The sequence below is a fragment of the Hylaeus volcanicus genome, chromosome 2 (assembly GCF_026283585.1).
Source record: "Hylaeus volcanicus isolate JK05 chromosome 2, UHH_iyHylVolc1.0_haploid, whole genome shotgun sequence".
Taxonomy (NCBI): domain Eukaryota; kingdom Metazoa; phylum Arthropoda; class Insecta; order Hymenoptera; family Colletidae; genus Hylaeus; species Hylaeus volcanicus.
The window spans coordinates 5,138,221-5,155,695 of record NC_071977.1 but is presented as its reverse complement, the minus strand read 5'-3'; the positions used below and the strand labels follow the sequence as shown (position 1 = coordinate 5,155,695).

At 39.6% G+C, this 17,475-nt stretch overlaps 1 protein-coding gene across 2 annotated transcripts in view; it reads left to right on the top strand.

The window, feature by feature from the left end:
* The window catches only part of LOC128872596 (Krueppel-like factor 6), a 439,155-nt gene that overhangs the window by 5,570 nt on the left and 416,110 nt on the right, over positions 1-17,475 (top strand). The gene's annotated exons all lie outside the window — the stretch shown is intronic.

Below are 17,475 nucleotides of genomic sequence, written 5' to 3'. Positions count from 1 at the left end.
ACACGTAACAGTTAAATCAAGCATATATTCCACTTACTCTTATGATCCAGAAAAATTGTTTTTCATTCCATGACTTATCATCGTTGAACTTTGAAAAACACAGAATGAAATTCAACGTTCGTCGATGAGGGGCTAAATAAAAAGTAACGGACTTTCTCTTTCGTTTCAAATGTTGCAAACTCTACTGAAAATGGTTCTTCGTAAAAAATGTACGAATACATATTGCTTCTATATTTCTGTCGCTTTTCGTATTTTCAAATTAATTTACACCTATTCCAGAGATTTCCGAGAATATGTAGAATACCATTGATTATAAAAAAAGAAGTCGATAAACAACAATTTCACAGAAAAGTTTTTTTGGGGAACATTGACCGGTGTACGAATACATTCTAAACCCACTGTATTTATGAATAGGTGTGCACGTTTCCTCTTTCAATCTAACAGTTGTCAGAATCCCCGATATTTACGTTGATCTTGAACGCTTCGATCTCAAGAAAATCCTCGATGCCGAGCGCAAGAGCGATTTCGTCGCGAAACGACCCTTACTCGGGCTTTCCGCGCGTATTTTGATCGAAGTCATCGATCCTCGCCGGTGGCAATTGCGCAACCACACCTCAACTGGGGGCGAAACGCATAGCGAACGTTTTCGACGAAGGGAAAGAATCCGCGGAGTGTAAACAACGCGGCAGGAGTGTCGTTGCAACTGAAAATTAATGGTGTCGCGGAGGTGGTCCGTGATACGCGTGCATGTATGGGGGTGTACAGGGACAGATGGTGCAGTATGCAACGGCATACGTGCGAGAAACGGGCAGGCGCGTCTTAATTTGCGGTCGCACGTTCCTAATTTGGTTTACCGACGGCCGTGCACCCAACGAATAACGTTCTGCCGCAGTTGCGCGGCATTAGAGGGAACACAGGGACACTGGAATAAGAGACAAAGAGACAGAGAGGATGGTTATTAGTCGCTCGCGGTTATTTCATTTGCGACTCATGGTCCGCGGTGCGGGTTCGTGTAATTGTCAGGTTTACGAGGGACCCCGCCGCCACGGCTTGCGACAAAGCTCCGTCGAAGTGTATCCAGAAAGTTATGGTCTATGAAAAGTACTGTAATTCGCGCTCGACGGAAGAATACGCTTTCTTTGAAAGCAACGCGACTTCGTCTCGTAATTTGTGTACGTTAGAATTTCATTTACTCGAACTCCATATGTTGGAAATGTAGTCGATGCTCGATTTAGTAAATTTCTGAGGTCCTATTATCTGAATTATTGCCAAGCATCGCTCCAATTGTATGAACGATGATGGAACGATAACAAAAATAATACAAGTCGTGAAACAGAATTAGAAACAGAACGGACAAAAGATAGAATTACTTCCTCAACGTACCGATGCTCTCTATTCTTCGAATTCAGTTATTCAGATACTTCGAAGCATAGCTGGATGCAAATAATACTAATTTACACGTTTATCGAATAATAACAAATATTTACGGTCGCTGTTTTTACTCTTTAACTAAATCGATCATTTATTTACTAAGCTTTATGAAGTGACTGTCCCTGCAAGTCATTTTCCAGTTGATAAAGATTGAAATATCGCAGAATGTGCTCCAAGTACGATGAAATCCACTTATTTGAACGAAAAGTTACAAGCAGCGTCCATCAGGTTTGTCAATTATAAATACACTTCCACCGATCCGGATTTTCTGCTCGCTAATTATCAATGGGCAAAGCACACATAAAAAATGTTCTTTCTAAGCACTGATCGAATCGATAAACCCGCTCGAAGAGCTGCCATGTTCGGATCTTGTGATTCATAAATTCATATTTCGACGGATTGAAGCAATTTGTAAGAAATTCAAATTAATCGTCGACAGATCGAAGATAGAGTGAGCATTAATTTTAGACAGACGTTTTCGATGATTAATCGATTTCAATGGCTCGAAAGGAACGTGAGAAATTTATATAGAAGCTCGATTTATGAAACTGGTGCTAGTCGTATCCCTTTTCGTTCGTGAAATATGAACACGTTACAGTACTTATTTATTGCACGTTCGATTGGCAACGATAAGAGCGCGAGCAAACGAGAATTTCTCGTTGGCATTGAGAGAACTCGACGTAAAAATCCGTACTGTAGGTCGCGCGTATAGTTGCTCGGTGTGCTTTATACATTGTGGTTTCGGAAGCGAAACTTACACTTCCCCTTTAAGTTTACAGACTTCTCGACGGTACTCGAATCGCGCGTGTTCCGCGTACTTATATTTACCTACACGTCGAGAGAGGCGAAGTAGCTTGCGGAATCCAAATGAATAAACAGGTATTCCTGCTACGGAATAACTGTTCAACGTAAACGGATATTTTTTAATCATCGTCGGGATTGGCCCGTATACATAACGCTCAACTCGTGGATGCTGTATGAAATCAGCTCTCAGCGTTGCATGGTTCTTACTTAACCGCTGCTAAGGATCCAGATCGTGAAAATGGGTTTTAGTTGCTTTATTCGATGCTTGTCTTTTTTTGATATCATGAAGTTTCTGATCCAGTGTTTCATTGTATCATCGTTTGGTATTTTCCGTTTGGCTCTTCCGTTGTCTGTAATTTTAACCCTTTGCACTCGGAGCCATTTCGTTACAGAACGTGCAAACACGAATCATGTCGTATTACATAACGTAACTTATAAAGCATGTGATTTACTGTAACGATACTCGAGCTTACACGAATCCTTAGACGTTTAGACATCGAGGAACATATTTATGTCAAGAATGAAAATTGGATACTATTTTATTAAGATGAACTAAAAGTTTGTACGTTCTTTACGTTGTTTCTACCACAGATACAGATTTCTGCTACTTAAACTCTTCTTCGCTCTTCTTCTTCTTTTGTCGTTTTCTACAAATAGTTCCACCGTTCCTTAGTATTCTCGATTAGGCATTTTAGCAGATCATTTAACTGTATTAGAGATCACTATGTAAAACGGTAGAATAACTCCAGGAAACATTTTCGGAAAGGATTCCCAGCGATCTTGATCTTTTCGTGGCGTGACGTTCGCTCGGTTAGACTTCCACTTTACGCGAAGGTAGAAAAATATATCTGCCCGTAATGTTTGAACGGGATGAAGTTTAGGCACACTCTTTTTTCTTTCCCGATGAAATCACTTGCCCGTGACATCCCGATACCGATTCCGTGGCGATGAATCCCGCGTAACGGGAGTACACGCCTAACCGTTCCGTCGGCCTGACACCTATCTTGTTGGCTGTCAGATTGTTGACACAACCAGTGACACGTTTAATAGGATTATTTATGCTCCTAATGGCGCTTAAATGGTCCCACGTCCGTATCGGCTTCATCTACCTGACGGCGCGTAGCATAATTATGTCGACATGGTTTGTATATCGGGCTCGGCGAGCCAAGTGACAACGCCTAGACGTCCCTGATTTTGTCTTCGCTCGACTTCCGACGTGCTACGAGACGTTTTAATCGCCTACGAACGCGCGATCACGGCTACACGTGCTCTATAACTTGTTCCGATGATTATTGACATGATTATCTCGCACCACTGCGCACGGAAGAACGTAATGGAAGTTAATTGAAAGAAACCTTAGACACGTCGTTCCCCGCCTTCGAACGGTACCGCGATTTTTCCCTACGCTAACGACAAGTTAGCGTGTTTTTGTTGTCGCGAAATAACCACCTTCGACGTGCTGCACTTCGATCAACCGTGTACACTTGTTGCGCGAAATTTAAGCTTCCTTTTCATCTGTTGGCTGACCCTTTGAATACCAGAGGAAATTTTCATACATGTCCGAGAAATGCCAGACAATTTTAAGCAAAGATCCGTGATTGTAAACAAAAATGTATATTTCGGTCAATTTTATCTTAGGGTTCGTGACAGTTTTACACAGCACTAAAAAGATTTTAGACTTCCTTTATTGGTAAAGAAATAAAAATAAAACGTATTATAGGTTTAACAGAAAATAAATTTGTACAAAGACAAATATTTGTATAAGAACTTGAACTTGTGATTTTGTTTGTTAATAAACATAATTTATTGTCTGTTAAAACGAATCTTTTTGTTGTAAATATGTAGCGTATAAAATAGAAAGATTTTCATAATTTCTTCCTAACCAGGAATAGAAAAACGACGTGAATTCACGGTCAGCAATCGCGAATGCGTTAAATTTGCAGGTAGACTATTCCAAATATTGTAAATATTATAAAATATCAGAAATCCACGACTGTATATTTATGTACAGACAAATAACGATCGTCAGTGATCCTAATCATCCACTGATCATCTAAATAATTTCGACAGACTTTATATTCATGTGCATAGTTTTCAAAAAATGTCTCATACTATAGAGTACTTATTTGGATGTTATTACGTTTCGCGAATCAATTCGGTACGAGAGGAAGCCAGGAGTGATAGTTAATTAATTTGCACGTGTGAATATATCCTGCGCGTGCGCGCGTCTAAATAATACCCTTGTACGTTCGTGTTCTTAATTGTTGATATCTAATCCATCTTGTACTGTGATACTCGATCTGCGTACGATCTCATTGTATGCCCCAGCCTTGTGTTTATGTGCGACTGTGTACACGTGTACGTACTGGAGGTAATTTGCGGTTTTGAGACGAGGCTGGATTCAGCCGGATAATGACCTGCTGGTACTCGTAACGTTAATTGCACTCGTTTCAGCCTTTTGCACAAAGCTTCATTGTGTTCAGGCTTTGGTTCGAACGTCTACGGACGCGAACGCAAGACCAAGACAACCGCGCGCGTATGATCATTTTCACGATCATCTTAATGGCGCGTTAAAAATTTACGCACCCATTAATTTGCGATCACCATTGGTACGGAGAACTAGTTGCGTTTTAACGCTACTTAACGTTGGGAACATTGTAGTAGAATTATAGGCGTGAATAATCGTATCGAATGTCCGCCAGAAAACCTGTTCGACGAGTCTTGATAAGCGTCGAATCGGTGTTTCTAAATTAAAAGAAACGTCATTACATCTGGTAGAACAATCTGGAAGTGTATACGTTTGTATCTATCGATGCATACTGTTTTTTATCCATTGCTTTCGATTTATTCTATCGCATCGCAGGAAATTTTCAAAATCGAATAGTATGATATATCGATTAGAGTATGAGCTGTAGTTGAAAAAATGACTGGTCGTAATAGACACTACTTACAATTTATTGAAACTTCTATTCCAATGGATCTAAACTGTACACGTTAATAGATATAATTAGATACGCTCGAACTTTGCTTTAATCGTCGCAGATTAAAATCTCGAGAGATCGAAATGAATATCACACGAAATAATAACGTTTATACCAACTATCTGCGTTTTTAATTTGGTTTCTGAACCGACATCAATCGTAACTTTATGTATTAATAACCCCTGCGGCGCAACCCTTCGATGCTCGCAAACGTTTCCGCAGGTTACAAGGGTTACAAGGGTACTAAGGTTACAAAGGTTCAACGAGATTTTTTCATCCGTAGTTGGAAAAAGTATCGGGGTGTTAAATGATGCATAACTTAACGCCGCGGTTAGCAACAGTTCTCACCAGTTTCCCCGGCGCATTGAAAAAACGTTAATTTCCCGAATGCGCGAGCAGCGAAGCAGCCTGCGTTAATTAACCATTTAATTGGCTTTGATGCGTTGCCGCCTTCGGACGAGTTTCGCCTTTGAACGATCGAAAAAGTGACGCTGCGCTGCGCTATGTCCCAGGAGGAAATTAGGTGATTCCTCTGAGAACGAACAAATTTTCATCGGATCCAACGATGACGCAACGGACGCGTACTACGCGATATAGTCGCGAGCCTTGCCACGCGGAAACGAGGATGCGCGATGTCAGCGAGTGAAAAATGGAGAACCGCTGCCGGCGATATAACACGATATAAGCATGGATCACAGGCGACAACCGCTCATTAGCATACAATACGGGCTAATGGGATCGCACGCTGACGGCTACCGTTCAATACCACGTCTCCGCGTTACTTCTAGTCACCCTTTCGAGGGAAAGGGCGTCGTCGATGATATTCAAATTCCCATACAGATCCGATTAATTTTTCCCTTCGCAGTCTGTTGGAACGTGGATCCTCTCTTTACAATGATCGCAAGTTTGCCTTAACAATTTATGAGATATTCACGAGGAGCATGAGACACTATAGCAGATTGCACCGAGTATATTACAGGCTTCAACGAGTTACTGGTACTATTAAAAATTGGAAACCAGATACTTTCATTTCATATAAGAAACGTAAGTAGGCTCAAATTATATGCCGTCTGGTCTTTATAAGTAATTTTCTTACGACGACAGGATGTACGTAAAATTATAAACGTAATATTTCATGTTTATTATCAGGGAATTACTTTATTAACCTCAATTTATGATTACAAATAATACTTTTTCTTCGTTCATTGATTACCTCGTACATCATAAAATAACTTTATACGTGTGCTTGAATCTAGTTGTTGCTAGAACTATACTATATACGTGGAGATGCATACCCTCGATACACTTATGGCATCAGCATGACTCCTTTTTTGAAGCATGAAACTATTCTTCGAACTATGCGCAAGAGAAACTTTCCAACATTCCTCGGTAGGGTAGACACTGATAGACACTGAGAATTTTTAAATCGTACATGCATTCGAAGCTTTCGTTACTTTTATCTACTACTATAGATCATTTTCAAAATGTTATATTTACGTTGCGAAGAACAATGCGGGGCACTAAAAGGTTGACTGAACAAACGAGAAGCAGTCTTTTGTCAGACTCCATATATCTTTTGTAACCATTATCTTAGTAAACGACTTTGAGCGAACGTTCCTGTGAATTACAACATTAAAGCGACGCATAAATTTATCAGCGATAGTACTCGAGGATTTTAAAGTCTTCTTTTGCTTATTTTACGAAAATAGTTTCAACATCGTCAAGTTTAACACTAGGTTTACGTGTCTTCGCTGCGTTATTTATGTATTATAAAGTCTTAAACAAAAATGAATTTTTTATATGAACAAAAGGCAACACAAGTGGGTCGAAATGACCGTGTAATCCTAGCGTTAAAAAAAACACATTTACGCTATTTCACATATCACAAATAATCACCCAGTACAACTACATTTATTCCTCGCTCACTTACACAAATAACTCGAAAGGAGACATAACGTGTTATTCGAGCGTGAAAGATTTTTATTAGCGAGATTCCGAGTCGTCGGGCGGTTTCGTGCTTACTTCGCGTTATTTAATAAAGCAGCACGTAGCTCGGACGAAAGGAACATTGTCGTTACTCGACAAAAAGGCTCGACGATTAATTCTAATGACTAATGCGCGTATCAGTCCCATCTGTTGCCTTCTTGCCACACCACCGCGTCTTTTGTTCCATTAATAAAATTCGTTATCTTCGCGCTGCTATCTCGCGTTCGCGCGAATAGGAAGCAACGCGAGCGTAACTGAAAATTACTGTGACTAACGTGTAATAACATATCGAATTACGTTTATCGTCGTACACCCCGCGGTTCGGCCGGAACACGTATTGCCCGTCGACGAGATAAAACTAACACGAATCGGTCCGGCGGGGGCATTGTACACCGACTGCTATTTACACGTCATCGCATTATACTTCTAACTACAACCCTCGTTACAGCGCCGGTGCAGCGAATGCGTGCGAATAGTCAGTTTTAGTACGGAGGCAATAAAAGGCGCGAGGCGTCGTTGTTATTGCTTTCCTCTGCTGGTAGTCTCAGCGCTGGTTTCGCTGGTTTCGCTGGTTGTTGTTTCATTATCGTTTTGTTCGGGCTCTCAGCCGTGGATTATTGAGATAACGCGATAAGTCGGAAGATTCCGTACCGAGCGCATGGCGATACTAAGCGCGCGTATATCTGGCAATGGAGAAATGCATATGAATTGTTTCTGCGAGAGACCGAGTGGTTTCGCGGATCTGTAGCGCGAGGTGATCAATTAAAACTGAAGTTCTTACTGGTTTTTTAACACTTCGCGGTCGTATTTAGTTCGGAAACAGATATTAATAAGTTATTTTGAATTTCACATGTGCGTAACACGATATTATGGGTTCATTCTATATAAAAAATTATATTTTGTACTGCTCGTGTTACGTCTCTTCTTTTTTTCAATTGTAGTTGGAATTGAATAAAATTAGTAGCATTTCATATGCTGATTAATAAACGTGATTAATAAACGTATTCATTAATCAAGGACATACTATTTTACTAATTGATGCAATACCTGCTGAATACAGTATTCAATAGAGATTAGATTAAGAATAAAGATGCATCGTATTAGAGAGATGTATGCAGCTGTTCAGATGTATTGAAATTAGTTGACAGTGGACTTTGTATGTCATTAACTGATACAGTTCACCGAAGCTGCAATGTTACGTATGAAACTCCGTTAAAAAAGTCCATTAAAAGACTATAATGTCTAAATACTCCGACGTCCTACAAGTCGTATCTGCTTCATGTGTGTAATATATTCCTAGAAATCTTCCAGCTTTTACCTGTAATTCTCTCGAATATCACGAATAATTTCAAGGATATTTTACCAAGATGGATTAAGTGTATGCAACTGTAATATTTCTTACAAATCTTGTTGTTTACTTTAACATTTTCTAAACTTTAAAAAAGTAATTATCGATTGATTATTTGAATCAGGAGTGAGAGTATATTTGAAAACACTTTGCATACACTTGAATTGAACGTTCGCAGACACCGACTGATTATTTACTTATAAATCTGTCGTCTCATTAGTCCACCGTTTAATAGAGTTTTCAAGCAGTTATCTGCAGACAATTTTTAAACTACTCGTAACTTCGGTTGAAGTTTGCAAGAACCTTCTATTACGTTGCCGGTAGAGATCGCGTACTAGCCTCTGTAGAGTAAAAACGGCGTTTGGTCGACGGGAAAATAAACCGAAACGTTTACAAACTGTAGCTACCGGTAGTTCAAGCGAGCATAGAAGCAAGTAGCTGTCGATAATGAGAAACTCGATAAAAACACCTGGACCGTTTCATCTCAATTGATGTACGCCCCGTCATAATTGATACTCTAACGTCGTACTGGCAGCTCGGAGGTTGTAGTTAGAGTCTTGGATTACGTTTAATGAGACGTTGCTTTTGACTTAACAAAAGGTGATTACGGATTCGTTTATCCCATGAAAACTAACCATTTGCCGCGGTTACCTTTCACTCGATCAGGAAAAATTAACGTGTTCCTCGGTACGTGAAGCAATGATTTTTAAAAACGAATACCTGCTTTCTAATATCACTCGAAACCAGATACGGATGGAATTATATTCGACGAATAGAAACGTGCAGCTATTTATTCGCAACGTTTATTCGATCGAGCAGTCATCGAGATTTTTATTCCTTTTCTATTCCAAGATCGTTTTTACGTTGATATTGTAGGAGTCTAACCGAAAAATAAGGCACGTAAAGCCGTTCAGAGGTTATCAATGATTTTTGAAATTCTTCATTTCTTTTTACATCAACATTTATAGGAACATATGCGAAAAAAATGAATGCATCTCTGCTCGAAATCGATCATGTTTATAGCTGTTTCTTCGCTTCTTCTACGTTTCGTCCAACACATTGCATCGATCTAACAAACTTTTAACCAAAGGATGACGGTGAAAAAGTGATTGGTCTCTCACGATACACATCCATACGTTTTGCGTAGACTGAATAGCGAAGTCTCCCAACTCTACGTACCGTAATCCGGGACCTAAATCAGCTCGTTAATTTTCATTCTTTCACGTGGGACGATAAAATCTGATACGAGGGAGAGGTATGAGGCACACGTACGTGATCTACATTAACGCGTGACAGAATGAGAATTTCTTTTGCGGTACGCGTTTATATATGTGTATATAGATATATATCAGAAACGTGCGTATATTTACATGCACGACACGGTGCTCTAAGCATGATGCATTCCTATTAACGCGTTATTATACGCCGCGTATTAGAAACCGCGATTGCGAGCCGTTAATGTGTTCACACGCGTGTACGAGACATTCTAGAAAGATCGTAACGAGATGGAACGAACGTGTCTCGCGAAAAATATTTATTAGGTCTGCAAGGGATATGCGTTTCAAAGACGCACGTGCTTCATATTTAATCGTACGTTTAATATTGTAGTCGGGTTGGCAGTCCAACCGCATTTTACAGCGAGGCATGCTAATTATTCTCGTGTGTCGTAAATATTTTCAGTCCTTAATGAATCATGAAAAATATAGCAACATTGCGTTCACAGATACTTGCGATTTGTATCTATCAAACGTGGAAATAAAAATGGGAGTAAACATACAGTGTAAGATATAAATGTAATTAAAAGATGGTACAGGTAGCACGAGGTGTAAATATGAATTAAAGAAGAAGAGAAGTAGATGTTCTCTATGAGGTTATATCGCATCGTAAGTCCAGCAAACACGATGTTGAATATTAAATAGATGTGAGGACACAACCAATTTATTCATCTGATGAGTTTTATTCAAAATAAAAACTAAATGAAATGTAACAAAAATAAATCTGCTCGGAGCCACAGGAAAAAGACGTTTAATCTCTGAATTCACAACCTTCCAACTTTAACAGTGAATATTCGAAAGTGTATGTTTCCTTGAAGGCTTCCATTCAAATAGCACGAAAAATCAAATCAACATACGGTATTGTATATACTAAGATACGAACTGGTATTACGTAGAAAAAGATTGTGTAAACTGTTCGCACGAATCAGGTGATAAAGAGCATTTGTATTATATAAAAAAGTAAGTAAATGGTGTAATTTATCAAGATAAACAAGGAAGCATAAGATTGCAATCTAAAAGATCCTTCAATGCATATCTGTGACTGTTGCATACATTATCACACGTTAATAGCTTACAACGTCGTGTCAGAGATGTGGTAGGGTGACCAAATGTAAATAAAACGTCTCAGAGACGTTGTGGAGCCGTTGTCGCTCAGTTTTCTTTACTGAATTCGTAATTGCAGGCTTACATTTTCAGAGAAATTATGGAGACAATAAATCATTCTTGTTGAATAATCAATCGATCGTAATTATTTATCAGACTCTGTGCAATGTAAAGTTAATTGTACCACACACATGTACACGATTTGCCCAACTTGAAACGCTCAGCCAAACCGCGAATGTCCCGAACGTGTGATCGATCTTGTTACTGTTTATGGGACACGTGAAAAATCAAACGTAATTTCCTCCGAATTTGTAAGATTAGTCGGAGACGGCCGATTTGAAAGTTGCATCGGTGGCACGGGCGTGTTCGTAGTTCCGTGCCTGCGTCGAATATCGCCAAGTACGCCCGTGTGCTAAAACACGATTCGCTTTCGAAACAAATCGATAAGATCTCGGTCGGACAGATTTCAAATTAATGTCAATGCACACCGCGCGCACGCCACGAACTGGGTTTATTAATGCTGCCGGCGCGGCGCAAGGTTGTTCTAACGTTATGTCGGTTTCATGCAAAGCAGACGTTCCGCGCGTACAACGGTAACGTAATCCGAGAAGAAATTGAGGAAAGCAGACGCGGCGGATGACAACGTCGTTCGATTCGCGTGGAAACGGTTGTAATTATTTCCAGACCGAGATAGGTCGGGACACGATGGGGTCGCGGATTTCAGCGGAGTCGAAACGATTCTCGATGGGCTTTCTTTTTCGTACGTCGACGCAAAACGCACGCCTTAATTGCACGTATCGGCGCGATCATAATGCGCTGATATAATTGGCCCCTTTAATACCGTATCTGTTATACTTTCTAAGGAGATGATCAGTTGGCGGCTCTTCGACGCCCTCAATTAGTTTAATTACCAGCGTTAGCGCGCGATAGGTGAAAGAAAACGGTATCATTTTGCCATTATGATAAGGTTAATTGCGAGAAAAGTTGGCGTATCTGGTTCGCGATCGGGATTGGTGTAGTATGGCTGTGACTTCCTGTTGGATCGATGTGTATTCGAATATTCGAACACTTCGCGATATTTCCTATACTCTCCCTTCTCTAATTGACTCCATTTAAACGATTTCTGTATACTTTCTGTATCGGATATATCTAAATTTAAATACCGCGTTTCAATTACCGTACGCCTCTTACCTCTCTGCGTCTTCGCCCCGAAAACAAACATTCGATCTATCCAAAACACATACGTATTTAATTTTCGTACTTCTTCGCGCGTCGTCTGTATCGCCTCTTTTTTCATGCCCCTCGCTATCCGTTTGTGTTCAATTTTAAACAGTCGGTACGACCGTTTCATCCTTGTATCGTCATAAACTTGATAAATTGAGATTTAAAAAAGGGTTCTCATCAGGATCGAAACAATAACCGTACCTCGTTATCCACGATTCGTTTCGCATGTATCGTTGCTAATCTTTACATTTAGGTGTAGTTTAACTCGATCGATGATCAGTTACGAATCATCATCACTAGCATGCGAATAACGATACAACGCGGTCTCCAAATCGCGCGGTCATAGGTTTTCGTCTCGTTGCTCGTCCGGTCTTTTACTTCTAACTTTAAATGGCTTCGATTTAGCAATCGTCTCGTCTCGTTCGCGTCTCGTTATCTCCTGTCCATATGATAACGCACTCTGAATTCTATATTCGCGAATTCTATATCAAGAAGCTTAGCACGTTACCGCGAGCATTATTGCCCGCGTGCGCGCGTACTCTCGATAATAATATACGCAAATTAGGGAAACAATCGGGCGGGCGCAATTAGTAAAATACGCGTGTACCTCGTTCGTATATTCGCGAAGTAGCGTTTTAGCGCACGGGGAACTTTACTTTGCCGGGGATGTAAAGCTATGTCTGACATTTGTCTCGGATATCTATACGAGCGGACTACTACGGTAGTCTTCAAGGCGAAAGGAGAGAAGGCCAGATAAGGTAATGTCCTGGCAATGGTACGCGTGCTTTCGTTCACACGCGGATACGAGTGATCCGCGGCGATCGTTATCTACCGTGTCCCCGTATAACACAATTATTTGCACCGGCAATACGACTGGCCGAGTTCCATGCAGATATCGAAGTATTTCGACATGTCGTTGCGCGGTAACGTGCCAAGTAAGAGGCCATAGGAAACAAAAATGTAACGATGTGTGTATTTACGATCGTGCGTCAAACCTGCCGCGATACACGCTTTTACGCGGTCTAACAGGATTTACACCTGCCAGAGATGGTAACGTTTCTTATCTGCTTGAAGATTTTCAGCAACGAATAAAAGATAGACCGAGGATACGTTACTTGCTTGAGAAGTACTACAGTCTGGATTATAAAATGATGTTCTCTCAATAATTATGGAATAGAATTATCGGAATGAATCGCTGTCAGTATCGAAAGTACTCGCACAGGTTTCCGGATTTATTTATTGTTATTTTGTAAGAATTAATTCTTTTGTATTTTATTTCATTAAGAAATCCATTGCTTGACTTTTCTTCAACATTCTCAAAAGGTATGCTTACTAGAATTAAATTACCAGATTTCTACGTTTTTGCCAGTCCACGAGATAAACTTGATATGGGAAGTGTGTATTATTTGGTTTTATCGAGCGAAGACGGCAGAGTTCGTTCAATGCTTTATTATCACGATCACGAGTTTGCATTACGATCTTCGTGTGTGATCCAACAATAACGTGAAAGGATCTATAGAATAATCGAGAATAAGGAAGAGTGTGAAAGTTTCAGGAAAAGTACGATAATGTGAAATTAGAGGTAATAAAAGATCTCTGCCGTAAAATGAAATAGTAATAGTCACATTGGAAGCAATAGAGATAATTCATACTCCTCTCAATTATAGGATGAACGAGGATAATCAAGATCCTTTATCCTGAACGTCGGTGAATGGTCCATGACTTCCATACTTTTCTTCAATTATTCTATTTATCATTTTATATTTCGGTTGCATTAAATGCGTTACGTTATAATAACAGACAATTAAATTAATTCTGACCAAGGTCCCTTGTTGAATTTTGTAACAGATAGAGCAGTGACATAGGAAACTTTCGATGTCAACGCGAATTTTCTGTGCCTTGATACCGGTATGTCTCGTTTAGTTGCAAATGATATTTATCGAGGCATCAATGTAATCTCGAGAAAGTCACATCGCTTCGTTTTTATGCTTATCTCCTCGATTCGTTATTAACGCTAAAATTCATCGCTTTCTACTCGTTATTGGAAACGACGGCTATGATTACACTTAAATAGTCTGGATCGGCCCGAGAGTTACCTTTGTAATTATTGTCTTTACTGTGGAATCATTTCATATATCTCGACGTATTATCGTTTGAGAAAATTGTATTCGAAGAAAATATGTCGCAAAACGCATTATTTTTCAGAGAGCTGTCATTTTCTTGTATGCTTTTTCGTTTATCATTCAATTAATCAATCACTGTCTCTTTTACAGAGGGCAGTCGGTATATTTTTAAAAACTCTGCTAATGGCAATTTCAATGTCCAACTATAAATAAGGGATAATAAGAGAACAATTTCTTTCGTGTAGCCAATAGATATTCGGATTTCTAATAGATATACAATTATAATTGCAAATAAAAAATATACAAAATTTGCACTCACAGACAATTGATTAAAATATTTTATGAACTAACGATTTTTTTACCACTTTATCCTAATACATTTTTACATAGAATGACGAAGGGATTCACCTATACAAAAATATATACGTTTCTATTTAAAAAAAAACAACTCAACTATCGATTGCACATGCACCATTCCACTTAGAAAAGAAATATGGTCTTACAAACATAGAATTCTTTGAACCATTCTTTTCCTTTCGATTATTCTTTCTGAATCTTCTGACAATGGAGTTGCGACTTGTGCACACCAGACTCAACCTCGTACACCATATTTTGCTTTGTTTTTTTCGTGTCGTTTGAATGGAAACTGCTTCAAGGAATCATACAGTTTTACAAATTTTATGCATTCATGAGTTTATCCTGCGTAATCGTTAACAAAGCTTGCTGGACTTTGGATGTCTCTTCGGAGGCGACATCCGAGTGCAAAGGGTCAGGTGCAAAGGGTCAGGTGCAAAGGTTACATCCTACGTAACGCGAGCGATCGTCAAACCGCAGGTTGGATCGATACCGACCAGCGTTCCGGTGGACGAAAATTTTCGGGAAAATTCTCGTTTCGTCGTTTCGAATCGCTGAAATTGTGGGACTACCATTCATGGCACCCCGCGGTGCATTTCACACTTGCAGCGGCGAGTGGACTCTCGCGTCCACCGAGTGGTTAGCCACACGATGCAATTATCCAAGGCAGTTCTTACGCCTCTAGCGTGTGCGTGTACACGCTAGTGTATACACGTCGTGCGTTGGAGCAGGTACAAGTTAGAGCAGGTCACTTTCGCTGCCGGCTCGAACTGTTCCAGTCGTCGCGCACGCGTGCTGCTCCATTCATAAAGCTATTTGAGGCGCGTATATACAGTACTGTGCAAAAGTGTTAGGCCAACGTAGGAAGCTTGCATTGCAAATAGAGTCGTTAAAAATTATTTGAAAGACTCAGAGAAGAACGAAACTGTTGGGAATGGGGTGTAATGAAATAATAAAATACTAATTTAATTAATTAAAAGTTTCGATTTTATTTATAAATGTCACGATTAAGTTGAGATCTTTCCTTTGGGATGAGTTTTATTTTGTACCAGTTTCGAGATATTTTCGTGTTTTTCTTTTTGGGTAGTAGAAATAAATAATATAGGTAAACTTTTGAAATTCTTTGTTTATTTATACGGAGTGGGTCAGAAATTGTTATACATTTGGGCAGCGTGGGATTCTACGTGAGGAAAGAGACAAAATTTTGGCATAATGTTTTTTCATCTATTTCTTCATTTCTTTTCCAACAGAAACATTAAAAGTTACGAGTTAGCCACTCGAAAGCTCTGATTTAAATATCATTGAACGTGTCTGGGATTATTTGAATGGTGGTCGAAAAAAGGGGAGCTAAAAGGCGCAGGTGATCTGTTTGAGGTTATCTAAACATTCCGGGTGAAATAATTAAAAAATTATATGAAAGTTGTTCGTGAAGAGTTGTTAAATTCTTCTTTGAATTCATACATTCGAATAAAATATACAAGCTAAATCAAAATTTGTACTCTTTCCTTGGCTGTAAAAATGTAAAGGATGTAATGTATCGTAAGTAGCTTAAGACTTTTGCACAGTACTGTAAGTGTGGGTTCTGCAGTGGCATAAATACACGGAAATGTACCCATGCGCCTATGGCGACGTAATTTCCAGTCGGTTTGTCTTTCCGTTGCGTTTCACGAACCTCTGGTGGGGCGAAAATTGATACGTAATGCGTCGATATCGTCGACACGTTACTCTTGATACACCTTGTCGTTTTGAACAAGATTTTAAAAATGATAGGTACGAGCGATGTATATTAGTGCTTCGGCTATGGGTAGGTTACATTTAGGTTACATTTGTCGAAGTCAGATGTACTTTTTTTGACATGGTAAAATAAGATCTGATTACTTAATTTAAATTAATGCGTTACATTATGTTCACCATTTACAAGACCGGTTTTTCTAGAGTAGAGCAAAGCAAGTTAACATTATATCGTATTGCTACCATATTTTGTCCTTCTTTAGAAAAATTTGGTGTCTTATTATAAACTTAACATATTTACACTAATATTTGACTATACACTTACTGAAAAAGGAGCCCAGAACATGTGTTAAATCTTGTGCAATAAATTTTCCTCCATATTCACGTTTTTTTTTTTTTTTTACATAAATCTCACTCTAAGATATCAACGAGAAAGGAACAGCCACCTTCCCAAACTCCATACGTTCAGTTTACTTTATTATAACCATCAAGAAATCAAGGAATGAATTTAATTCGATTCGCGTGCATGCGTTTTCTTTCAAGCACGGCGAATAAAGTCGTTATATAAAATAAACAAATATCGAAGGCGTCAAACTCGAGTCCATGATTCAATTAGATTGCGCGAAAGATGCCAGGTTACATAATGCGAAATTGCGCGAAACGCTAGGCGCCGACTCTTACCGGTCGTTCGATATATTTCATTTTTTACGGTGTGTCGCGATTATGCGCAGTCATATCTATTGAAAGAGATATAATGGATGATCTAGTGTTCTGTATAGAAGACTCGAGCCAGGCAGCGCGCGTTTATTCGTTAAACGCGAGGTTTCGTAACCTTTCAATTAAGAGCGGAGTGCCACGGCGCGGCGGTGCAACCACGCTCTTAAAGTGGTAACCGTGAGCGCAGATCATGGAGACAGCGCCGAACGTGCGGAGCTTCGTATTTAAACGGAGATCGAGCCCGCGATGATTTAGAATCGAGATCGATAACGTGATTCCACGTCGACGCCTCTGACTAGTTTTATCGGTAACATCGTCAGGGTGTTTGTCTCGCGATAAAACGAGCTGACAGCGATAGATCGATAGATGGATCGATAGTCGTCCTTCCGTCGATCGTA